The sequence below is a fragment of the Lepus europaeus genome, chromosome 14 (assembly GCF_033115175.1).
Source record: "Lepus europaeus isolate LE1 chromosome 14, mLepTim1.pri, whole genome shotgun sequence".
NCBI classification, from domain to species: domain Eukaryota; kingdom Metazoa; phylum Chordata; class Mammalia; order Lagomorpha; family Leporidae; genus Lepus; species Lepus europaeus.
The window spans coordinates 1,878,758-1,904,440 of NC_084840.1; the positions used below are offsets into that span (position 1 = coordinate 1,878,758).

The 25,683-nt window shown below is 63.0% G+C and overlaps 1 protein-coding gene across 2 annotated transcripts in view; it reads right to left on the reverse strand.

Moving 5' to 3' along the window:
• Positions 1 to 25,683, reverse strand: part of COLGALT2 (collagen beta(1-O)galactosyltransferase 2) — an 83,257-nt gene that overhangs the window by 56,906 nt on the left and 668 nt on the right. The gene's annotated exons all lie outside the window — the stretch shown is intronic.

Consider the following 25,683-nt stretch of genomic DNA (forward strand, 5'->3'; position numbering starts at 1 on the left):
CGGACCAGGAACTCCGTGAGAACACCGTCTGCGGTCGCCGTGCGGCAGAGCCAGCTGCGCTGCCCGGGGCGGGGTCACGGTCCCGGCTGGGACAGCCAGTCAGGCGTCCACGCACAGGCCATCGGCCCTGAGAGGCGGGGACGCGGCCAAGGGGGCTTCTCCAGGATGAGAGCCGAGCTGGGATTTGGACAATGAGCAGATGTTTGGGGGAGGGCGGGGGAAGAACATTCCAGAAGGAGGCGAGGACTGTGCGGGCCAAGAGGTATGGAGCAGGAGCCGGCCGCGGGCCAGATGTTTCGCCGTGGGACCTTCCAGGGCCAGCTGCCGAGCCCTCCCACTGGCGCTCTCCTGCAGGCTGCGGCGTGAGCGGCTGTGGCTGGAGTCTGCCTTCGACCTCCTCCACAGAACGCCCCGACACGCGTGCAGCGAGCCCGAGCCTGGGGTTCGGACGGGAAGTGTGGGGGAGAGCACTGCGCTCCACGCCTGGCCCTGCTCCTGTGCCCAGCTGCCTGCCAGCGCGGACGCCGGGAGAGCACAGCACTGGGGCCCGGGAGCAAGTTCCCTGGCCCAGCCTGGAGCGTGGCAGGCAGCTGGGTGAGCCAGGAGGTGGGAGACCTGAGGGCCCACTGTGGGGCCCCCACTCGAGCCACAGACGCGGACGCCACGGCGGGAGGCCCGCTCCGCACAGAGCGTTTCGATGTTGAAAACAAAGCATCCCACTTATCCCTCTCCGTTGAGAACCCTGGGCTAAAACGGGAACGAGAAGGCACCACTGTGCAAACTGAACTCGGGGTTGTTTTCCCCACGGCTGCCCAGACCGACGGCTGGCTCCGGCTGAGCAGACCCAGCCTGTGGCGAGCCGGTACCTGCTGTCTCGGGGCCAGCACAGCCGGCCGCGGCAGGGAGAGGCTGGCATCGTGCCCGGGCCAGCGCCGCCGGGTGCTGTACGCGGGGGCTGGGAGTGGGTGTCGGACGCACGCTCCCGTCCACCCCCGGGCCCGCACACAGATCCCCAGCAATGGTCGTGGGCGTCCTGAACTGTTCTATTCTTAGCCGTGGTGTCAGACACGCAGGAGGTATTTTTTCTCTTCTGTTATGGAAAACTCTGCCACCTGAGGGAAGAACGCCGTGTGCTCGTGGCAGCGCCGCGGTCTCTGTGGCTTTGGAACAGGCTGCCCGGGGTGGCCACGCCCTCCCGCTCGCTGCTCCCTGCAGAGCCCAGCACCATCCCGGTTCCTCCTCACAGGCTCCCTGTGTTGTGGTCTTGCAACACCCATGGGACACGCTCAAGTCCGCGAAACTGTACTTGCCGCGTACCCAGAGATGGGGTTCCGGGAGGGGGACCCAGAGGGGCACCCCCACACTCGTGTCCACGGCCCCCAGGGTTTCTCTGCTGTCACCGTGTCCTCGGCCACGGGGCAGTGCTCGGCGTTGCCCCAGCAGTGTCACAGAGTCGACCCGTGGGTGCTGTGCCGTCTCACACTTCCTTTTCTCCCTAAACATGTACAATGTCAATCAACACTTCGCCGACAGAAAGGAAGCCCACGACGGGCGGGAGCTCTCGCGATCGGTGTCTGGAGGGCATCATGGGGGGGCCCTGGAAATGGCCGCGGTCAGCTGCTCTTTGGCCTCCAGTGCGGACAGGCCTGGGGGCGGTGGGGGTGCTCAGCTCCTCCAGGCAGTGCCCAGGAGACAGGGGCCAAGGCCAAGTTCAAGTGAACAGGGCAGCAGGTGAGTCATCCTCTGGCCTCACCAGGGTGTGTCCTGCAGCCCCAAAGAAACCCAGCCAGAGGGCGTGGCACCCTTGGCATCAACAGAGGGCGAGGGCAGCAACCGCCTCCCAGCACCGAAGGAGGGCACCGTGCTGCCCCAGCCCCACGCGGGCCACGGCGGCTCTCACTGCACCCCTGCCCCACACAGGCCACGGCGGCTCTCACAGCAACCCTGCCCCACACAGGCCACGGCGGCTCTCACAGCAACCCTGCCCTACACAGGCCACAGTGTCTCTCACAGCACCCAACACAGGCCACGGCGGCTCTCACAGCACCTCACGAAGGTCACGGCAGCCCTCACTGCCACTCTGCCCCACACAGGTCACGGTGTCTCTCACAGCACCCAATGCGGGCCACGGAGGCTCTCACAACACCCTGCCCCACACAGGCTATGGCAGCTCTCACAGCCACCCTGCCCCACATAGGCCACGGTGGCTCTCACAGCAACCCTGCCACACACAGGCCACAGTGTCTCTCACAGCACCCAATGCGGGCCACGGCGGCTCTCACAACACCCTGCCCCTACCTCCCACAGGCCACGGTGGCTCTCGCTGCACCCATGCCCCAGCCCCACACGGGCCACGGCGGCTTTCGCTGCACCCCTGCCCCAGCCCCACGCAGGCCACGGCGGCTCTCGCTATACCCCTGCCCCACGTGGGCCATGGCGGCTCTCACAGCACCCATGCCCCAGCCCCACACAGGCCATGGGCAGCCCTCACTACACCCCTGCCCCACACAGGCCACAGTGGCTCTCACAGCACCCAACGCGGGCCACGGCATCTCTCACAGCACCCCACACGGGTCATGGCAGCCCTCACTGCCACTCTGCCCCACACAGGTCAGGGTGTCTCTCACTGCCACCCTGCCCCACGCCGGGCACGCCGGCTCTCACAGCACCCCTGCCCCACGTGGGCCACGGCGGCTCTCACAGCAACCCTGCCCCACGTGGGCCACGGCGGCTCTCACAGCACCCATGCCCCAGCCCCACACAGGCCATGGGCAGCCCTCACTACACCCCTGCCCCATGCAGGCCACGGTGGCTCTCACAGCACCCATGCCCCAGCTATGCAGGCCACGGTGACTCTCCCTGCACCACTGGCCCAGCCCCCCGCACACTCCGGTCTGGCCCTGCGTGGTCTCCTGCAGGTGCCGTGAACAGGCACGCGGTGAGGTCCGAGGTTCGCCTTGGCTGCCCGACCGCTTCCGTGGGCGTCTTGCAGCGGCGGCCATGGAGTTCTCCTCTCATTCCCCTACCAGGGCCGGTCAAGCTCATGGTCCCGACTGCCGTCCACGGGCCCCTCGGGACTCAGCCGGAGCCCTCTGCGGCTGGCTCTCCAGGGTGTTGGGCAATGCGTCTGGTGTGTTCTCCCCCTCGGTCCTCAGCACGACCTGTCCTGCGGACGGGAAAACGGCCACGGGGCAGGTGCAGGCTGGGTGCTCCCCAGCCAGCCGGGCTCAGCCTTTCCTACCAGGGAGGCTCTGCCCGCGAAGCCACACAGCTTCCAGAACCCCAGAACACATCCGGGCACAAGCGCTGGGAGGAGGGATACTCAGCCCGCAAGGCACGGACATTGGACGGAAGCCCAGTCACCCCGTGGTGGGATCTCACAGGCAGTCATAACAAGATGGACAGAAAGAGAGGCGACACTCGTCTGAGCCAATGCTGCCTGGAGGCAGAGGCCCCTCTGTACCATACATAGTCATTTTCTAAAACGCGCGGACCCCTAAACCTCTGTAGAGAAATCGCAAGTTCATCAATAAAAGAAATATGTCCTACAGTCAAAGAAAAGGCATTTGGCGGGGACAGCTCTGTGGCGTAGCGGGAGCCAATTTGAGTCCCAGCTGCTCCACTTCCAATCCAGCTCTCTGCTGTGGCCTGGGAAAGCAGCAGAAGATAGCCCAAGCCTACACCCACGTGGGAGACCTGGAAGAAGCTCCTGGCTCCTGGCTTCGGATCAGTGCAGCTCCAGCTGTTGGGCTATTTGGGGAGTGACCCAGTGGATGGAAAACCTCTCTCTCCTTCTCTCTCTGCCTCCCTATAACTCTGTCTTAAATAAATAAATCTTTAATATTACATATACACGCTTTTATTATTTGTTACTCTGAACTTCTCACTGCCCACCCGTGGTCTTGCCCCGTCTTGAGTACGTGCAGTCTACGGCTCCTCAGACTTACTGAGCGAGCCTTGTAGCTCTCTCCCGGTTCTCTCACTGAACAAACATGGCTTTCGCTTTAAATCCTGCGGTGTCACTGTCATCCTCGCTCTCACCAGTGTGGCCCCCAGTCGCTGACCCGGGGCCAGTGTAGGCTCCTCCTGCCTGGGAGTCTGGGGTCTAGATTTGGACAGTGGGGTCTTGGTGACTCAGCCACACACCGTCCGGATAGGGCCTCTTGCTGGCAGTCCTGGCACCTGCCGGGGGCTCCGCCAGCCCAGCCAAGCCTGCCCCGGCCCCGGCCCTGCTCGCCGGAGCCCCTCCTTCACGCTGTCTGCTGACCTCTGTGCCCACGCAGGACACCCCTGCAGCTCACGAGTCTGCGCCAGAGCCGACACTGAGCAGCTGCCCTCTGGGACACAGCCCACCTCCCACCCCTGGGACGCACACAAGCCCACGTCCCCAGCACTTTCCCTACTAACAACGCCGCCTGCAACGCCGAGCTGGCCTCCACGCCGGCGGGTGCAGCGGGGGCTGGGACGGCGTGGCAGACACGTGCGAATATCCTGTCTCGGTGACACGCCCACCCCACGGCCGCCCCCGAGGCTCGGTTCCCACAGTCTCAGCGACACGTCTTGGGTCCCTCCAAGGACAGTGCGCCCTGTCCACTCTCAGCCACCCCACGCGATCCTGAAGACTTTCCCAGTTCCTGTCACGGAAAACAAGCGTGTGACTGCTGCAAGGCAGACTGGGCTAGCCTGTGCTCACGCGGGTCCATCCCCGGTCCCTGTGCAGTGGCCCCCACCTCTGCAGGCTGAGGCCCGGCCCCTCGGCAGACAGCGCCCTCGGCCTGGCCTACGTGCCGTCAGGCTGCGAGATGTGTGCGGAGCGGGACCAGGGGAGCAGCCGGTGCCGGGCGGCACTCAGGCGTGGGGCCACCGGGCCTGGGCTGCGGCTCCGAGTGGAGCCTCCCCACTGGAGGACACTTACCACCGGGGACTCCATCTCCCCGGACACACAGACGCCACAAGAACAGCACCGGAGGCCGGCAGCCACCTCGCCGGGGGCCAGCTCGGTGTCCTGGACTCGGGTCCGAGCCCTTGCTCCACGCTGTCCACCTCGGGAATCTGGACCCCTCGGCATTCCTGCCCCAGCTCTCTCGTCTGAAGAGCGGGGAACGATGACGGGCTCTGGGGGAGCTAGCGAGGAAGCGGGGCTGCGGCTGCCTGCTGGGCCCCACGCCCCTTCCTCCTCCCACTCAGACCAGAGGGCCGGCAGGTACGTGCCCCACTCCACAGCCATGCCCGATACGTCTGGGCTGACGGTTCAGACGCGTGGGTCGGCTTCCCAGGAAGCGCCCCTGGGGATGGGAGCGGTGGCCCTCGGCCTCCGTGGCTCCTTCCTGCTGCCTGGACCTTGGATGAGGTGGGGAGCAGCGCCCAGGCTGGGAAGACGGGGACACGCCCGGGCCACTCAGAGCCCGTGCCAGGGCAGCACAGAATCCCCTGGGCGCCGTCACGGGAAAAGCAGTTTCTAAAGTGCTTAAGCCGCTGCTATCCTGGGGCTTGGATCACTGTCAAAACAATCTCGATGCACAGAGCCAGGCTTAATATCAACCAAATCGCAACATTTTTTGACCCAGCAACCCCACCGGCATGGCTACATTCTGTGCGTTCACTGCACAGAGAGACACAGGACAAACATTTATCTGTGAGATTAACAGTCTGATGTGTGTCGCGCTGAGCGTTCCTTCCAGCTCTCGCCGTGAGATCTATCCAGGATGATCCCCAGGCAGCGTGAGCTCCGCCCACGTGGGAAGGCTGGCTCCACTCTTCCCCGCCCCTGTGGTTTTTCACCCTTGGTTAATGTCGTTAATTCTTTTTTAAAGATGTCTTTTATGTATTTGAAAGGCAGAGGGACAGAGGGATCCACCTGCTGGTTCACTCCCCAAACGGCTGCAACAGCTGCGGCTGGGCCGGGCTGCAGCCAGGAGCCCCGAGCTCCATCCGCGTCCCCCAGTGAGTGGCCAGGGGCCCTAACCGTTGGGCCAACTTCCACTGCTTTCTCGGGCGCATTAGTGGGAGCAGGACTGGAAGCCGTGATGCGGTGTGAGACACTGGCATTGCCAGGGAGGCTGGCCCACTGGGTGTGCCGCAGCACTGGCCTCCTCCTCTCAAACGCACCACATATGTGCCACACCACACACATGGTCTGCCACATACACGCCACACTACACACAAGTCGTGCTACATGTGAGTCATGCTACATGTGAGTCATGCTACATGGGGAGGGGCCTGTTTTCTGCTGAGGGCCGTGTGGACACTCACAACACCGTCCACAGCCCACACAAGTTAGCAGTGAAACTCGGCGCTGTCGACTTACGGATTTCGCTGCTTAGGCAGAGCCAGACCACGAGAGTTCACGGTCCTCGTGCGGCCCCAGCTGGACGTTCTGCAGCCCTGGACAGGCCGATCCCCCTCTGCCCACTGCCCAGCGGCTTTGAATTCACCTCACGAGAGCCGGCCCTGCCATCGCCCCGCACCTGTGAGCACGGATGACGACCACCCCGGCTCAGCCGCCGAGCGCTGCGGCTCCGTGGAGGCGAGGACCGTCGGCCACGGCTGCTGCAGGCGGCCGAGCCGGCGCCAAGGCCAAGCCGGCTGGCTTGCCGTCAGTGCTGCGCTCACACCCGAGGGGGCACAGCGGGCGAACGCAGGCGCTGGACTCAGGCAGCCCCGTCCGAAGCCGAGCAGAACCTCCCGGACCAGCCCGGGCTGACACCGAGAGTTCCCGTGGAAGGCAGCGGGGTGCCGATGGGACAACGACCCCGTGGGCCACTGGGCTTCTCGTCAGGACGCGGGTCCAGTGCGGCTCGCCTGGCGCGGGCTGCCCCACCCCCTTCACCAAGTGGGACAGGTGGTGGCTCGGCGGGCATGCACGACCCACCCCCCGACACACCCATGACGCCTGGACTCCCTGGAGACGGGCGATTCACTGCCCATGAAGCAGCCCCCCTAAAACCTCCAGCCCCCCACTCTTCAGGGAGCCCAGGGCTTGGTCACAGGACCCCCTCGCTCCTGGCGTGGCCGACCCAAGTACCCCTTTCTGCTTGGAGCTCAAACCACCGTCGTGGTGTCACCACGGGGACACGCCAGGCCAGGACTGGGGGCCTGCAGCCTGTCCCAGCCCTGGGAAAATGGAGGTGAGACAGGAGTTTATTTTTGGTGCCAAAACATGTTGGAATCAGTGCATGTTTTTTCCTAATGCACATTTTCCTCCAACTTTGCATATCCACTCCCCAAAGTTCCAAAGACAATTCGTGTCTTACTCCCATTTCCCATGATCCTTGGCGGGTTTCTGAGAAGCTGGGGAGGGGTGTGCGCCATCACGTCTGAGGGGCCAGGGTCACTCTCCCAGAGAGAGAGCATCACATGCCGCACACACGGATGGACACGCCACACCCAGCCCCACAAACACACACGACTCACGTGACCTGGAAGAGGGACCCTGGCTGTTGTGAACGGAGAGCAAAATGACAGAGCAGCTAAAAACCAGCGCTGGGCAGGCTGACGCCCGGCGGCCGCCGTGCCCATGGCCAGCTCTGATGTGGGTGCCCGCCCCTGTCCTGCGTGCCCCGTGACCGGGGTGCTCGCTCAGAGAGGTAGAGGGTCAGGGGCTTGTTACCCCGGGGCCTCTGCCACCGTGTAGGGAGGGCCGGCAGCTCTCCCCGTGGTGTCTCATGGTGCTCACAGAGCGTGGGCCCCACACGCAGGGAGCGCAGGGGCGGCCACGCAAACCGGGAAGAATCGTGACCTGGCCAGCGTGGCATGGCAGGAACCGCAAACCTTAGAGCGTGTCTGTACTTAGGCTGCCTTTTCCCACAATCCCCAAGGGGGATGCAAGGCGAGACGGGCTGGGCAAGGAGGCTTCGTAAACCCTCGTCCCCAGAGCAGAAGGGGAGCTCTCCCCAGGCCTCCGGTCAAACGGAGCAGCAGGCGACGGCAGCGGGAGCCGGCCCGGCTGGCCACGCGCCAGCTCCCAGGGCGGATGGCGAGTGTCACTGAGGGCTTTACCCTTGCTCCCGCAAGCCGTTCTGTGGCAATGTCACTGGGTGAGTTCTAAAGCCCTGCGGATGTCACACGGCTGACAGCCCAGAGAAGAGCCCACTGAATGGGAGACGTTCAGGGCCTCCAACTCTGAGTCCCGCCCCTGCGTGGGACCCGACAGCACCTGGGGGAGGAAAGATGTTTTCATTGAAGCCAAACGGAAACAGGATGGCGGATCACGTGTCTGCCTCTGACTCGCAGAGGTGCGCGGATGAGCCTCTGGAACGCCGAGGCGGTCTGTTTTCACGGCACTTGGCGTCCCCCAGGGAGCCAGGACGTCCGGTGTGGCACGGAAATCCTCACTGCACAGCCCAGGGCGCTGGAATGCAGGCAGTCGGGGGGGGGGGGAGACCCTCCCCTCCAGAACCTAGCCCATGTCTCGTGCCCACGGCACCCCGAGGTCTGACATACACGCGACACAGAACGGGGATATGCCGCAAGGCCAAGGCTCCTGGGGACAGCGCCAGGTGGGAGCGGGGACAAGAGGACGGAGACGGACCCTCATCTGCCGCGTCCGCTGTGTGGACGAACTCAGAAGCAAGCTCCCTGCAAGGTTGGGGAAGCCATGCGGGGAGGGGTCCAGGGCGGTGAACAGCCACAGCCCACCCAGGAAGTGAAGAACGCCGGCACCAGGTGCGTGGGGAGCAGGCCGGGCTGGGGCTGGCCTTTCTCCGGGGGCAGCGCAACGGCGAGGGGGAGGGGCGCCCCTTGCCGTGGGTCCCCCTGGGAGGGACTTTGGTAGCGAGGGGAAGGGTCGAGGAGTCACGCACGGCCTGTGGGGCCGCGGCAGGGTGGGAGCTGGCTGCTGAGGCGGGCACACACCCAGCGCTGGGGCCTCCCCGCCCCGTCCCTGTGCCCCGCAGCCTCTGGGAACTGAGCTCGATCCCCCGAGCTCACGGAAGCAGCCAGCGCCTGCCGGACACAGATTCTGGTCGTCTTCCGTGGACTCAGGAACAGCAGTGCACCTGCTGATTGGGGGTGAGAGTGTGAGCAGGCGGAGGTGGGAGAGGGCGGGGTGGGGGCATATGTGGAGGGGGAGGGTGAGAGCCAGAGTTCACGGCACGACTCCTGAAAATCGCAGGTGGGCCCCCAGAGCCACCAACTACCAGTCAGTGCTCGGGAAGCCAAGTGCCCTTGCGAAAGCTTCGGATTTCAGATTTGGGGGCCAGGGACGCCCACCCCGGGTGGCTGAGTCACTGGGAGCTGCCATGGACGAGCTGCAGAGGGAAGACGCCGAAGGTGGTGCCATGAAACAAATTCCGACTCCAAGCCTCCGTCGTGGGCGGCTTTATTGACAGCACGTGGCGCCGTCTGGGCCCGCACACAGTTAATAAACTGTGGCCAAAGGGGCCTTGTAGGCACAAAATGACCCCAGATTACTAGATTTATCTCAGAGTGAAATGACTGAGGATTCTACACCTGAGCACATGGGCTGGGCTGCACCTGGGGACAGTGCTGGGCTACCTGGGAGGCCAGGGCTGGGCTGCACCTGGGGACAGTGCTGGGCTCCCCCTGAGCATAGGTGCTAGGCCACCCGAGGCTGGGGCTGGGCTACACCTGGGGACAGGGGCTGGGCCACATGTGAGGCCAGGGCCAGGCTGAATCAGCTCACGTGGAGCCTGTTGCTTGTGACACCCAGTTTATGAAAAGAGATAGGGGCCAGCGCGGTGGTGCAGTAGGTTAATCCTCCACCTGCGGTGCCAGCATCCCATATGGGCCCGGTTCTAGTCCCGGCTGCTCCTCTTCCAATCCAGCTCTCTGCTGTGGCCCGAGAGGGCAGTGGAAGATGGCCCAAGTCCTTGGGCCCTGTACCCACATGGGAGACCAGGAGAAGCACCTGGCTCCTGGCTTTGGATCGGCGCAGCGCCAGCTGTAGTGGCCATTTGAGGAGTGAACCAACAGACGGAAGACCTTTCTCTCTGTCTCTCTCTCTTACTGTCTGTAACTCTACCTCTCAAATAAATAAATAAAAACTTTAAAAAAGAGAGAGAGAAAAAACAGCAAATGTAATTAAACATACAAGCGGAAATTTTAATGTTTATATGACAACAAATAAAGTGAGTGTTTTGAGTGAGAAAATAACTTACAACATTTTAAAGGCTGAGAAACACCACAAACCTCCAAAACCCGGGGAAAGATCTGTTAGCTGTCTGACGCCTTCCTGCACTATTTTCTTGCCTCTGTGTTCACGTCCGCTCGAGCTCACCAAGCAGCAAATTCGAGAGAAGGGAACTTCGTTCAGTCTTCCTCAGCCACGGCTGACGGACGCTTGCTTCCTATTATCAAAGGTGGACAAGACTCCCATGCCGCAGCTCCGTGCCATCCCCAAGGGACCTGCAGGCCCTGGGGGCCAGGGTGGGGTGGACGTGCGGGCACAGCCCGAGGCGTGGCTCGGGGAGCGCCATGTGTGCCTGCAGCCCCGGCCCCTGGTCCACCACGGACGGCTCCACACTGCAGGACGGTCCCACACCGGAGCCCTGGGCCTCTGGGTTCACAGCACCCCCCCCACCCAGAGCTTGCGGCTACGTCCAGTGATGGCCCCTGCGCTGTGAAGCATGTTTCCGAGCAGGCTTTTGTGCAAACTTACAAATGGCCGCAGCCGGCCTGTGGCCCAGCGGGCAGAGACACCACCTGCAGTGCCGGTTCAGGTCCCGGCTGCTCCACTTCCAATCCAGCTCCCTGCTCATGGCCTGGGCAAGCAGTGGAGGACGGCCCAAGTGCTTGGGCCCCTGCACCCATGTGGGAGACCCAGAAGAAGCTCCTGGCTTCAGCCTGGCCCAGCTGCAGCTGTTGTGGCCATGTGGGGAGTGAACCAATGGATGGGAGACCCCCACCCCGCCCTGCCCCACGCCGTAACTCTGCCTTTCGAATGACTCTTGTACAGAATGGTCACATGAGGCGACTGGAGGAAATTCTAGACAAGCCCCACCGTCTCCACTTCACCCGCGTTGCTTCTTCCCCAGCCACGCACAGGCCTCTGGCCTTCAACCTGTGTCAGGTGCACCACGAGGTGTAAGTGTGTGAGTTCCCGTAAACCACACAGCCGGCTCCCCTTACCCGGATCACTCAGATGGCAATGTGACAGCGCCACTCCACAGCCACCGAAACAGGGTGCGTGGGGGAGGGGGCGCTGGCCCGGCGAGGGCTCTCACAGTGCCCTGGGCACTCGCTGGGGGAGCCACCTGTCTGTTGGGGAGGCCACACTGACACCGCGTTTCACCGGGGTGTTGGGGCTGGGGATGAGCTAAGCCCCGGGAGCCTTTGTCACACCCCCTGGCACCAGTGAGCGTTCGGCAGCCACGAGCTCCCCTTGCTAAATAAGAGGTGCACCTGCTGTAACACCATCCAGAAGACCCCACACGCTCGTGAGGACACAGGCGCCGTCACCGTAACCTCCCCTGTCTGCCTGGCAGCAACAGAGCTGCTCCAATACTGGTGTCAGGCGCCACCCCTCCACCTGTCCCCCGCCTTCGAGCTGGGCAGCCGGGCCTCTGCTCGCCCACGAATCCTCCCGGGAGGCGCAGGAAGGGCACCACCCAGAGCCCACGGTCTCCAGGCATCATCAGAAGCAACGCCAACAACACGGAAGCCAAACCCTGACAACAGTGTCGCTCCCGGATGGCGGCCGCTTTGCCGACAGGAACACCGTGCGTCCTGTTGGGGCCATCCGAGTCCTCCACTGTGCCTTGAGACACACACACAGCAGTGCTGCCTGGGGGAGAGGCGAGAGGTGTTTCAGAGCCACGCAGCGAGCGCACTCTCCCCACGTTGCGACGGCTAAGCCGGAAGGTGCTCCAGACAGCCGGGCCCGGGGTGAGCTGGGAAGGGGCGGCAGGCAGCCAGAGCCGGGGGCGCTGGGGGCTCGTGACTGGCAGAGCTCACGCATGGGACGTCTGCCCCCCAGACCAGGGCACAGTCAGCATTTTGTTCGGACGTCCGGCCCTGGAGCGCTCTGGATCCGAGCGTGAGCTGGGAGGGCCGCGGCCTCTCTCCGTCCCTGCAGACCTCCCCCTCCTCAGACACGCATCGCCGCTGTCTGCTCGGGACTTCAGCTTCTGGGCGTGGGGGCTCAGGAGGGGGCCACAGACAGCTAACCCTGCCTTTCCGGGGGGCACCAGCTCACTCGGCTCAGATACGTGCCTGTGGCGACTCTTCCCCGGGCCGGGGCTGGTGGCTCACCCGGGAAGCGTCACCCCAGCGGGGCCTGACCGGTTTTCCTGTCTAAACCAGAAGTCAGCACCCCGCGCCTGGCCCTGGCCTGACGGAGTTCCCCTGTATGTTAACTGACAAACCGTGCGTAAACACTCAGCCCGCACGGCTGTTTGTAACCCACGTTCCCGACGTGTGGGGACCTATTCCTGTTTTAGGAGGCAGAGAAGTCAAAGCTTGAAGCGGTTAGACTCGCTTTCCTGAGACCTGGAATCTCAGGGCAGGAGAAGGAAACGCCCCACAGCTCTGCCGCCGGGGCCAGCGTGAGCGTTTCCCTTTAGTGTTGGTCTCCCACAAGGCACTTTAGCTTTCCGTGGGCGCTGCCGCTGGCTCCTGCCTGTGCGGTCAGGTGCAGAGGGCAGAGAGCAGGCCGTTTGCCGGCACAGTGCACAACAGTGTTTATTTCCCGGAACCCGCGGGTGCTGGATTGGATCGTTACATGGGTTGCTCAGAGTAGGAGGAAAATGCAGTCGCTGATAACACTGAAAACGGATCTTATTCCCCCGAGCAGCTCACAGAAGACCGGGGCCGTTGTGGGGCAAGTCTTGATTTCTTCCAGCGACAGAGTCCTTGTCTCCCCTCCCCGCCATCCCAACAGGCGCTGGCCCAAATGCTGCCTGCTGGAAGTCCCTCCCTGGCCCCCTGTGTGTGACGGGCGCCCCCAGCAGGGCCCCTGTCCTCTGCTCGTCCTCCGCCCACACCTCTCCTCTGCTGATTGTTAGCATCTCCATCTACACCGACTCCCAGCTCCTCAAACAGTAACGTGGACCAGGCGTCCAGGGTCTTCTCCCCCGGAGACTCCCAGGATGCTGAGCTGTCCGCAGGGGCTGCCGTCGGCCAGGAGTCCCCCGGGCCGCTCCAGACAGGCCCCTGCTCTCCCCCGGGGCTGGGGATGCTGGCGTCCCCAGTGCAAGCAGAACAGAAACAGCAGCACCTGTTGGCACCTGGCCCGGGAGTCGCCTGGCCCTGGGTCCCCTCATCCCATTAGGTTCCGAGCTCCCGCATGGGAGGAGCACACAGGAGAGACTCCTTGGGGCAGGGGTCTCGGGACCACCCGGACGCCAGCCACACCTGCTGACCACTGCTGACTCGTCCGGAAAAGCCGACAACCTCCTTGTTGTACATACTCAACACTTAAGCTTTTAAAGAAACCATCAGGGGCCGGCGCTGTGCCACAGCGGGTGAAGTCGCTGCCTGCAGCGCCGGCATCCCACATGGGCACCGGATCCAGGCCCAGCTGCTCCGCTTCCGACCCAGCTCTCTGTGTGGCCTGGGAAAGCAGTGGAGGACGGCCCAGGTCCTTAGGCCCCTGCACCCACGTGGGAGACTTGGAGGGGGCTCCTGGCTCCTGGCTCCAGATCGGCCCATTTTGGCTATTGTGGCCACTTGGGGAGTGAACCAGTGGATGGAAGACCTCTCTCTTTCTCTCTCTCTCTCTCTCCCCCTCTGCCTCTTTGTAACTCTGCCTTTCAAATAAATAAACAAATCTAAAAATAATCACCAGAGCTTTCTGTCTACTAAGGAGGCCGACAAAGGTCTGCGTTCCTCTCAATGCCAGAACAGACACAAATCACGCTAACAGGACCGCTGTGGTCCCTCTGCTCCCGGTCGAGCAGCAGGCTCCCGGCTCTCTTGTGCTGCCTGCCGGGCCGGGAGGTGCAGGCTGCAGGCTCCCTGACGCACCGCAGCGGGAGCCGGGCCGAGCGTGCGCTGGGCCGGGAGGAGCCCGACATGCACGGGCCAGTCCCCAGACAGAACCGGCAGCCCGTCTCCTATGAGACGGCGACAGAGGCAATTCTCCCCGAAAGTGACCTCGCTGGGCAGCAGGACTGCAGGGGTCTGCGGAGGACCGGGCGGCATCCAGGCACCCAGGGCGAAGTGAGCTGCAGGGCGGTGCGGGGGGCGGGGGGCGGGGGGCGGGCCCCCCCCCGAGTCTCCCCAGGGGTCGAAGGTCAAGGGAGGGACGGACACTTTTTTAAGCTGTTGGGACCAGACACAGCCTGTCTGGGTTTTTGTATGTCACAATCATTTTTTAAGAGGCGAAATCATTTCAGATAAGACAGCCAGGTTTCCACTATGCCCACTAAAACCAAGAAGGACCACAATCCATCAACACACTCACCAAGGCCCACCGAGAAAAATACCGCTTTGGAAACACAGAAGGCAGAGCTGGCCGCCCGAGGGTGGGGCTGCCCCGGGGTGTTACTCTGGAAACTCCCCGCGGGCAACACGGGCTGTGCCCCAGGGGGCCAGAGAGGGATCCTGTGCAAGAAGCCACCCCAAGGCAGTGGCAAGGCCACGCGGGTCGGGGGATGCAACCCCGGGTCACGGCCGCTCCGTCCCATCAGCCCGCTGCACCACATTCCCTAAGTCAGGGCACGTCTGGCTGCCGTGCCTGGCCCCGTGTCGCCGAGACAGCAGACACAGAACAGCCGGGGCTGGGCCTGGGAAGCCAGGCAGCTGGCTTGCAGCTGGAGGCCATCGGCTGTGCAGCCAAGATCTGAGCAGACCGAGGAGGCAGCCAAGGGCAGTGCTCGCTCCCCCCGGCGCGGCCAGAGGACCTGCAGCTCCCAGGAGGAGCCGGCTCCGAGCCTGAGCCCCCGGGTGTGAGTCAAGGAGCTGCCCACTCTGCAAAAGAAAACCTGCGCCTTCCTGGACTTTACTTCTCTGCGGCACAGGCGAGGGGACTTCAGGAAGCCTGCAGACAAGTGGAGGTACACGACAAACTCATGGGGCCGGCGCTGTGGGCTTAACGCCCTGGCCTGAAGCGCTGCCATCCCATGTGGGCGCCAGGTCTAGTCCTGGCTACTCCTCTTCCGATCCAGCTCTCTGCTGTGGCCTGGGAAAGCAGTAGAAGATGGCCCAAGTGCTTGGGCCCCTGCACCCGTGTGGGGAACCTGGAAGAAGCTCCTGGCTCCTGGCTTCAGATCAGCATAGCTCCGGCCATTGCGGCCAATTGTGGGAGTGAACCAGCGGATGGAAGACCTCTCTCTCTGTCTCTCTCTCTCTCTCTCTCTCTCTGTGCCTCTCCTCTCTCTGTGTAACTCTGACTTTCAAGTCAATAAATAAATCTTTAAAAAAAAAAAAAGATAAACTCATCTTGGTGCAAACCTTTCTACAATCCACGCACAGTTTTTTCATAGCGCACATTTTCCCATGAACCCTTGGAACCCCCCTTGTGAATTCAGAATCAGGAGACTGGCAGCCGCCACCCCTGCCAGCTCCTGCCTGGGGCCCCCAAACCTCAGCTGCAGACCAAACCTCTGCACCCGTGAGGTGAGGGCACCCCTGCAGGGGGAGCCGCCCCGGGGATGGCGGCGCTGCAGGTGACTGCCCGGCCCTGGTGCACCGTGAGGACACAGCCTGCGTCACACACACCCGGCCCACAGCCTGGCCCGCGGCCCCTGCAGAAGGCAGACACACACGCCGCTTCCCTGCGCAGTGGCCGACGTCACACAACGTCTCTGCCTTGGCCAGAGAAAGGGGAGGGGGAGACGAGCGAGGGGGCGAGGCTGTGTGCACTCAGGACGAGGCACGCCTGCTCCTCGCACTCGCGCCCACACGCCCCACCTCGCATCCACAGCCCCGTGTCCACAGCCACAGTGTCCCTGCTGGCTGGACTCTGGACTCCTCTCTTTTCATCGTGGTCCTGCCTGTAGCCCCCAGAAGACGGCGTTCCCGTCCCTGTGGGAAGGCAAACCTCCAAAGCTTTCTGACCATGAGAATCACCGTTCTCCCCCAGACCCGGGGCTTGAGAGCTGGGAAAGGCAGCATGGCCAAGGCCCAGCCCGAGTGGGAGCGGGAGCCGGCTCCAGGCACGTCTCCAGCCCCACGGCCGCGGAGGGAGGAGCTTCGTTTTTCACGGGAGTGTTCCTCGTGCTGTGGCTACCGCAGTCCTGTGGGACCAGGCTGTGGAGCAGTGCACAGCTCGGACGATGCCTGTGAGCGCACCACGAGAAGCCGCCTGTCACTGGGGCTGGTGTGTCCGGGCGCCTTCCGGCCTTGCCTCTGAGCTGAGACAAATCCTGGGTCTGTCCTCCCAACACACGATTCTCCGGCAGCGTGGAGAGCGAGGCACGGCCCGAGGGTGTGCTGGGCGGCTGGGCCGACGTGACCTGTTATCAAAACGGGCCTCTGTGTGCCGGGACACAGCTGTCCGTGCACAGAGGACCGAGTGCAACAGCTTCCTGCATCTGGCGAGACGCCCGGGGAACGGGGGGTGGCCTCACCACGCTGGCCGCAGCGGCAGAGCCGGAGGGCCTGGGGCACCCATGCTTCCCAGGAGACCCCCGGATCTGCCCCTCGCCGGGCAGGGGGTTCGGCCAACATCCGAGAGCTACTGTCCCTTCCTCCGAGGACAAACGCCAGCAGCTCCCTTAGTTTGGGCTGTTGGGACTTGGGCCATCACCACGGAAGACGTGGCTGAAGCTAATCGCGACCTCTCGGACTGAGAGAACAGAAGGCTGGCCCAGCCGTGGGGCAGGCAGTCACCTGCTGGCAGCGCCGCCATCTCACGCCCGAGAGGCGCGCGCCCAGCCTGTGCAATGCCCGCGGGAAGCTCTGAAGCCGTGCCCAGGCCGCAGCACAAAGGCGGCCCTGTTTACTCCAACCTGGGAACAGAAGTCGGGACACTGCAGAGCCATTAAAATAGCATCAGAAATTCCAACCCCGCACGGACTGTAACAGGAAACCACAGCACAGGGCTGGCCACGTGCCCAAGCCCACGGCAGGAACAGCCCTGGGCTTCCCGGGCCCGGCTGGAGGCACTGGGACATGGCGGCACCCGCGGCCCACGTGAGGAAGCCGGGACGGAGCCGCCCCTGCAGCAGCCACACCCAGGCCCTCCAAGGGGCCATCGCACCTGCCCACAACACTGCCCTCATGGAGCCACCCTTGGCAGTGGGGCCACCCCGAGCACCCCCCCTCCCAAATGACAACACTCTCAGGGACCCCTCTTTTTTAATTTGACAGGCAGAGTGGACAGTGAGAGAGAGACAGAGAGAAAGGTCTTCCTTCCGTTGGTTCACCCCGCAAATGGCTACCATGGCCAGTGCTGCGCAGATCCGAAGCCAGGAGCCAGGTGCTTCCTCCTGGTCTCCCATGCGGGCACAGGGGCCCAAGCACTTGGGCCATCCTCCACTGCCTTCCCGGGCCACAGCAGAGAGCTGGACTGGAAGAGGAGCAACCAGGACTAGAACCCGGGGTGCCAGCGCCGCAGCCGGAGGATTAGCCTAGTGAGCCGCGGCGCTGGCCCCTGTAAAACAGATTCTTAAAGGCAGCATGGACGGATGCCTGGGATAAACACAGAGGGAGGAACGACTTCTCAGACTCTCCAGATGTGGTCACCTCGTGATGGGGAGTGGGCTCAGACCAGAGGAGACCCCAGAGACCTCCCACCTTGCTCAGATCGGGGGGGGGGGGCAGAGACCTGCTCCCCGTGACCTGTGAGTGGTAACTCCCAGTCCTTCCACACATCCGTGATGTCTGGGCAGCAGGACAATGGGCCAGAGGTGCCTGCCCCGGGCCCTCCCTCCGCCGTCCCCCGTCAGTCTTGGGGGACCTGCTGAGCAGAGCCGGGGGCTCTCGTTTCTGAGAAGTGGAAAGGATTAAGAAGAACTCAGACTCAGGGCCTTGACCACGACTGCTGCGTAGCGTCTGGCAGCCCCGCCCCCAAGGACCAGGAGAACGGGGTGCGGCTGAGAACCTGCTCCGGTCGGCTCCTACAGCACGACCCCGTGACCCCGTGCGGCGCCCAGGAGCTCAGAACCGGCCTCGTTCAGCAGAACGGAAAGGGAGCGTCGTCGTGAGTTCAGAACTGGTGAGGACGCAGGCCTGGGGCGCGGCAGCGGCTCGCAGTTGAGGCTGAGCCGCCGCCGGCAAGAGGCGACTTGAACAGAATCCCGGCAGCCTTTTGGGGAAAGGCGGGCAGGCCGGCCGTGAAGTCCCGGCCTCTCCTGCATGGATGGGGTCAGTCCCCTCAGGCCACCCTGGGCTTTGTCCACGTAGGTGATCTGTGGTGGCCAAATCCATCCCGGGGTGCACCCACGTCTTCCACCGCTCGCTCAGACGCCCACAGCGCGCCTTGCTGGAGAGAACACACTAGGAAGGAACTCGAGTTTGCAGGAGACCTCCACGCCCAGCGAGACTAAGGAGAAGCAGAGAGGAGACCTGGAATTTTCTGGACTATTTCAGCGTCCTGGCAGCTAAGCCATCCAGGCCAGGTCCACACAAGCGTGCGTGGCCTTGGACGGTCTGCTGGGCTGGGGGCTCTGCCAGTGGGGGGCCCGGCGGGGGGCCGCACACTGGGCCACTTCAGCCTGCAGCCATGCCCGGAGGAGCAGGAGTCCCTGGGCCCTGGCAGGTCCGACCACAATCCCCGCGGTGTGTGCAGCTCCGGCGGGATTATGGGGCTGGCGGGCGACCAGCAGCACGGCCCAAGTCAGGAGTGCCGCAGCTACCCCAGGAATTCAAGCTCCACTGCTAGTTTGCAGAGAAGTCTGCCCTCCCCCAGGCCCTGAGAAGCAGGGGTCGCTGGCCTCCCTCGGCCCTCAGGGAGAGGCCACCTGCCTGTCGGGGCATTCCTTCTCCCAGCAGAGACGCCGCCGCCCTCTGCCCTCCCCGGCTCCCAGAACATCTGCCGTAGGGGGCCGGAGAGAACCGACTCCTGCCCAAAACGCAGCCAGCGCAGGCCCCTGCGGTGCTGGCGAGGAGCCGCCGGCAAGGAGCCGCTGCTACCGCCTTGCCTGCCCCAGGCCGTGCTCACGGGCTGCACAGCCCAGTTTCTGCAACTTGTGTCCTCCGAGGGCTCGGGTCTGGATAGCAGTGGGATCCCCACTTTCCCTACAGCCGCGCTACGGTGTTTCGACCAACACGAACACAGCTCCCACGACCCCAGGAACGGAGAGCCGAGGGGAAGGTCACCCAGCCGGGTCCTCTCGCCACGCCGTCACCGCTGGCACCTTGCCAACCGGCCGGCTCTAACGAGCTTTCTGCTGGGGCCCCGGGGCGCAGCGCTGACTGTGCGAGCCGGCTGCCTGCACCAGGCCGGGGCAGCGCCGACACAGCCGCAGGAGCTGGTTACAGCCGTGATTTGTTGGTCAAAGTTTCCAAGCCACACGTTCACCATATGCAGAGCTCCGCGCACTTTCCGCAGATTACACTTCGTCAGAGCTTTTTGGTTGTTTGTTTTGCTTTGTTTTGCTTTTAGTGGGCTGAGGGCCAGAGAGCCGAGGACAAGAGAAGTGGGCGGGCCCTTCCAGCGAGGCCTCAAGTGAGGCTGCCCTCCGCTGTGCCGCCCGGGCGCGGGCGTAGGCGACTGGCAGCCTTTGCAGAACACGGCACAGGGATGTGGGGACTTTTTAAAGACAAAGCAATACCAGGAATTCGTTTCTTTCACCTGAGATTCTTAAGCAGCACACAGTGCAATGTACACAGCTTGACATTGTTCGGTAAAGAATCCCCGTGCGTCTGGCAGTGACAGGAAGGTTTGAGATGAATGTGAGGGGACCTCAAAAAGTTCCCAGAAGATGCGTAGCATTTAAAAAACTATGCGTGGAATTCAACATGTTTTCGCACCAGAACAAGCTTCTGGGAGCAGGTGTTTAGAGGTGGTGGCGCCTGGGAGCGCCTTGGTCCTACCCCAGCTCGGGCTCCGGCTCCTGGCTCCAGCTTCCTGCTGCTGTGGACCCCGGGAGACTGGGCCGACGGAGCAAGGCTCCCTGCCACTCCCTCGGGGGACCGGGACAAGGACCAGGACTGCTGGGGAGTGAACCCGTGGAGGGGCCTCTCTGGGAGGTGGGTTTTAGGGTGTCCCACTGGTGCAGAGCGGGTACGCACAGCGCACACATCTGAGCTAGGCTGGACAGGATTGAAGTGAATGTGTGGGAGGCTTGCGAGAAGCCGTTACCTTGGGGCTCCGGCAGGCAGCGTGGAGGGAACGGTCTGCTCCTGCTCCACATTTTACGATGAGAGCGTAACATTTGTCAATTTAAGAAGCAGAAAGTCCGCAAGGGAAATCCTTGCAATAATTAAGCTGCTATCAAATAAATCTACTATTAAATACAGGGCCCCGAGGGGTTTGAATTTGTTTAAATCAACAACTTCTGAGCCATTTTAACCATGTCAGGTGCACGAGTGAGAAAGTCGCCCACTTGGAATAAAAACGTGAGGACACACAGCATTTGCATTCTGTAACTTCTGGGGGGTCGAGCCCTGGGGAAGGGTCTCACGCCCACGCTGTGGCCTCTGTTTTCTCCCGGTTGTACTGCAGGAGGAAATGTGCGGGAAGAGCCTTCTAACGGCCGCACTGCAGCCCCTCTCAGCCCGATAATGGGGCTCGTACTCCACGCCGCGCAGCCACGCTGCCTGTGAGCATCCCAGTGTTGGGAAGGGGCGGAGCCCAAGCAGCCCTCCCAGCCACAAAGCGACCATTGTTCACTCCCACATCACAGAGGCAGACAAGCGGGGCCACTGCCAGGGGCGGAGCACGGAGACCCTCAGAGGCAGAATCCTCGGGCGAGGAGCTGAGGGCAAATCTGTGACAGCCAGTCTGCCTGGAATCGCAGACGCACTCCTCCAACCAGGCAGAAAATCTGTTGTAAGCGAACAATTTCAAAACAGCACCCAGGATTCACAACCTAGAGATCAGCCAACTCATTCCAACACGTGCCGTGTCCTTTACTGGGCAAAGAAAAGTCCAGTAACTGCCCATTGCTTTAGGGTCCCTGTCCATGGGTCTCCATAAACCAGAACGAGGGCCACGCAGGGATCCATCCCCTTGTGTGGGAGTGCAGTGTTAGTGATGTTTAGTGGTGGCTTCAGCTTTTTGAAGTTATTTATTTATTTACTTACTTATTTTATTTGAAAGACAGACACAGAAAGAGATCTTCCATGCACTGGCTCACCCTCTAAATACCTACAGTGGCTGGAGCCGGGCTAGCTCGGAGCAGGAGCTGCAAACCCAGCCCAGATCTTGACCCAGGACTTGACCATCACCAGCTCCTGCTTCCCCAGGACCGCGGCAGTAGAGGCCGGGGTCAGAAGCAGAGCCAAGACTCACACCCACGCCTTCTGTACGGGCTATGGCGTCCCAACCTCTGTGCCACACGCCTGCTCGGTCACTTCGGTTTCCACCCGGAGGAAACGTACCAGTTGTGTTTGCCATTGACAGGGTGGGGGAGGGCGGATGGTTTCCCCAATCACTGGGGAGAAAGCTGAGTTTGAGACAACCAAATCTACGACCACTGGCTTGAAAGGATGAAAACCGACCCCCCGTTGCCCTATCCGAACCCCAAACGAGCTACCCTGCTCCAGACAGTGCTGCTGGAAGCTTCTGCCACCAACGGCAGCCGAGGAGCTCCGGCGCTGGGTGGCCGTGAGCCCAGCGCGGCTGCCGGCTCCTCTCTGCTTCAGTGCCACAGCCCCGATGAGCCGACCGGGACATGGAGGGGAACACTCGCTGCCTCCCCACTCACTCGGCAGCGCGCCCCTCCCGTCAAGCGGCAGGAGCGAAGCCCAGGACAGGCCACCTGCGCTCGGCTGCGACACTGGCTGCGGGTCACGGCGTGGCTGCACCACGCTGCAGCCTCGGGAGCTCAGGCAGGCTGTCCACACCTCCTTCCCTCCCTCTCCAGGACGCAAGGGCCCCTGCCCAGGCGTGACCCGTCGTCACACCCAGCGTTCAGAACACGGTCCCCGTAAGCGGCACTCAGCGCGGGGCTGACAAGAAAGAGAACAAAGCGGAGCACCTTCTGAGCATCTTGTGACCTTCACCTTGGAAGACAAAGGTAAAGGGGCGGGGCCAAGGGCAAAGGCAGCCTCTGCACTGGGGGGCGTCATCTGTGCGGCCGTGACACAGGCCCGAGGCTGGGGGCTGAACCCCAAGGTCGAGGGGCCCGCGTCTGACCAGGGCCTTGCGCGTCACCCACGACTGAAGGCCAGGTGGTGGGGAGCAGTGGGTGTGGGGGAGGGGATGGCTCCAGCCTGCCCTCAGCAGCCCGCTGCCTCCATAAGGATCCTGCTTCCGCAGCACTGGCTTAATAGTGGCGTTAACAATGGCATTAACGCTGGCATTAGTGCTGGTGCTAGTGACGGCGTTAATCCTGGTGTCGATAATGGCGTTGATACTGGCGTTAATACTGGCGTTAATAATGGCGTTAATACTGGTGTTGATAATGGCGTTGATACTGGCGTTAATACTGGTGTTAATCCTGGTGTTGATAACGGCGTTAATCCTGGTGTTGATAATGGCGTTAATCCTGGTGTTAATGGCATTAATGCTGGGGTTAATGGCGTTAGGCTGGTGTTAATACTAGTTAATCCATGCAGGACAGAGTCCTCAGTACCCAGTCACCCCTTTCAGGTCCTGCGTCTCGGCCCTACGGCACTGAAGACCTTGTGACACAGGGCCTGGGGACGCGCAGTCACGCCGTGGCAGTTCCATGAGACACGGCGGTGCCCTGGTCTCAGCTGTTACAGTGGCCGAGGGAGACGAGGGAGCTGCGTCCGAGCTCAGGCTTCCTGGCGCGGGCCCGGGACCCCCAGGAGACCTGTGTCCTGGGCACGGCCCTCTCTCAGTGCTAACCCACCGGGCTAGGAATCAGGACGGTGGGCAGCGGGCGGAGAGCAGACCGATGCTGAGAAGGGGACTCACGGGCCCGGAGCTGACGCTGCTGTCCACAGGGAGGGCGCCGAGATCAGAGCCACCGACTCTGGCCTCCCTCTCGCCGCTGGTGCTGACCCTTCCAGGACCCGCGGCTCGGAACGCTCTATAAACATACTTATAGCGGCGCCATAGTTCAACAGCCACCAAGATGCCACTGGCCAAGTGTGAGAAGGTGACACTCGCGCGGACCTGGACAATGCAGAGACAAAGCGTGTGTGAGCCACAGCTCGTGCCGGCCCTGCCACGGAGCTCCTCTCTCTGCTGAGGAGTCCAGAAGGCGGGTCCCTTACAGAACCACCACCCGAGGTGCCCAGGTGGCTCTGTCATGACACGGCAGTGACCACCTGGGCCTCGGCACAGACTCTGGGCCCCCACTGTCTCCCCACAAGCAGCAGCAAGCTCCAAGTGACCAGCCGAAGGCCTCCCGGGGCCCCTGGGCTCCTCTGTGCAGGCTCCGTTTGTCCTGCCGTGGGATGTGGCCCTGCTTCTCTAATCACACGTTGGGAAGGGGCTGAGGTCAGCCTTCCCTCAGTAGCTGAGGCCAACGTCCCTGGCACCACTGACTTACAGGGAAACCCAGGAAGCCTCGGCGACAAGCCACGGCGCCATCACATGCCCCAGCGCCTGGCGGGACCTTGGTCTCGGCACAGACGGAGCCTCACGAACTCCGCTCCCGCTCTGCCTGGAGCACAGGAACGGCTTGCTGGGTGGCTCATCACAGCCGTGAAGCTTGCGGACAACAATTCACTTGGTGGGTTTGGGGAGCAGACAGGCGAATGGGACAGGAGCCCGCGTCTCTAGAACATAAACGCTCCCTATCCAATCCGATCGGAGTAAACTTGATGCTGCCTGGGACAACGCGTTCACTCGCCCAACGGCTCTCACTGTACCAACCAGAGCAGGTGCCGAGCTCCAGGTGAGGAGCTGCAGCCCGTCCCAGGAACCTGTGGTGGGCGGGCCAGGCCCTCCGTGGCCCCTGACCCGGGGAGCCCCTGGTGGAGGTGGACAGGTGTGTGAGAAGGGTGGATCTGTACCTGCATCCCTGAGACAGGGCTTGGGGGAGGCGGCACCCCAGACGGACTCCCCGCCACCAGCCAACTTTGACAGGGGCGGTGCTGGGCTCGCAGAGTGGACACCGGTGCACACTCACAGAATACGGAATAGATTCTGGGGACCAGCCCTTCCAGGCTGTCCCATCCCAAAGTCCCCAGGGCCAGTCAGGAGGCCCTGGGGACAGCACAGGAGCCTGGCACTCAGCCGTGGCTCTGCCACCTGCTTCCATCCCCGGAGGAAACGCTGGGGCCTGCCCTGGCACCTCTTCTGCCTGGCTGCTCCCTCTGTCTGGAGCCTTCTGTCCTCCCCAGGTTTTAGGCAATTGCTATACCTCCTCCCAAACTCAGTTCCTGCTAACGTCAGCCCTACGGGGTCCTTCGTGGCCCCACAGTTCTGCAGGCCGTTCCGATCGCCCTCGCCGCCCAGGGAGGAGCCACACGCGTGTGTCAGGAGCCACATCTTACTCTGGTTACTGTAACCCTGCACAGATCTCAGAACGCGGTCCCCGGGAGCAGGCGTGGGCACTGTCTCTGTCGCTCAGGTCGCCTGTCCGTGAGGGGGTTTAACAAACAGTGCACCCTGACGGGATCCTTACGAAGCCTAAACCAGAAGAGATGTGGGCTCTTAAGTAAGTGTTTGTGGGACTAACAAACGGGTGAGCATGACCTCCTGAAGGTCACTGGGGCACGGTTTCGTCTTCTGTGAGACAGAAACGGTCTGACTGCTCTGGGGGCTGGCAGTGAGGCCCCGCGGAAGTAACAGGGTTGATGACGGTATTTCCCCGCCATGAAGGACGATCAGAACCGTGCTCGTGTTGTGCAACTTAGCGAATCACACAGGTGTCAGAATCCAGACTTCCCAAGGGAATCTCCGCGCCGAGGCAGGGGCCAGGCCTTCCCCAGGAGGTCTCCTCCGCCTTCCACGGGGCTGTGACAGCCGGGAACAGGAACGAGGGTGGGGACCCCGGCCCAGCTGAGAGCAGAGCTGGGCCAGAGATCCCAGCACAGTGCAAAGGCAGGGAGGCATTTTTGAGGTCATTGCAACCCCTGCCCCGGAGCCCACACAACCGGCCCCAGGCCGCAGGTCCCGGTGGCATTCTGTGGCTGTGTGGCCAGCTCGGCCCACAGCACCTCCCTCCCCTGCCACTCTGGGGTTGGAAGGGCTGTCTGGGCTCCCCCTGCGCAGACAAGGCCCTCAGAGCCTCCCGGGAGCCTCAGGGGAACCTGAACCGGCAACCGCGGGGGCGTTCAGAGCTGCACAATCCCCGTGAAGCAGGAGGGAACCCGGGTTTGGGGACTTTCCTTCCCGATGCAAGTGCTTAGGAACCCTCCTGCCTTGTTTAAGACCAGACTGCGGCTCCCCCTGCCCGCACAGGCCTCCCGGGGGGCGCCCGCCTCCTCGCCGCCCCTCCCTGCACGCCTGTGCCCTGCCGGGTCTCTGGCCAGCCGTGGTCAGAGTGTGCAGTCCGAGCTCGGCGCCCCTAGTCCAGTCTGCTTCACAGGGACCCGGGCCACTCGTCCCCAGGGACTGGGGGTCCCCCTGTGCACGTGTCCCTCCTGGGGCTCCCCAGGCCCCGGAGTGAGCCCGGACACCTATGTTGACCCAAGATGCTCGCCACAGGGGGGGCACTCACGGCCCCGGGGCCCTCCCTCAGCATGGGGACACAGGGTTCTGTTCCCTGAGGACAGGGCGCGGTTGTGGCACCCAGGAAGCAGACCCCGGGGGCC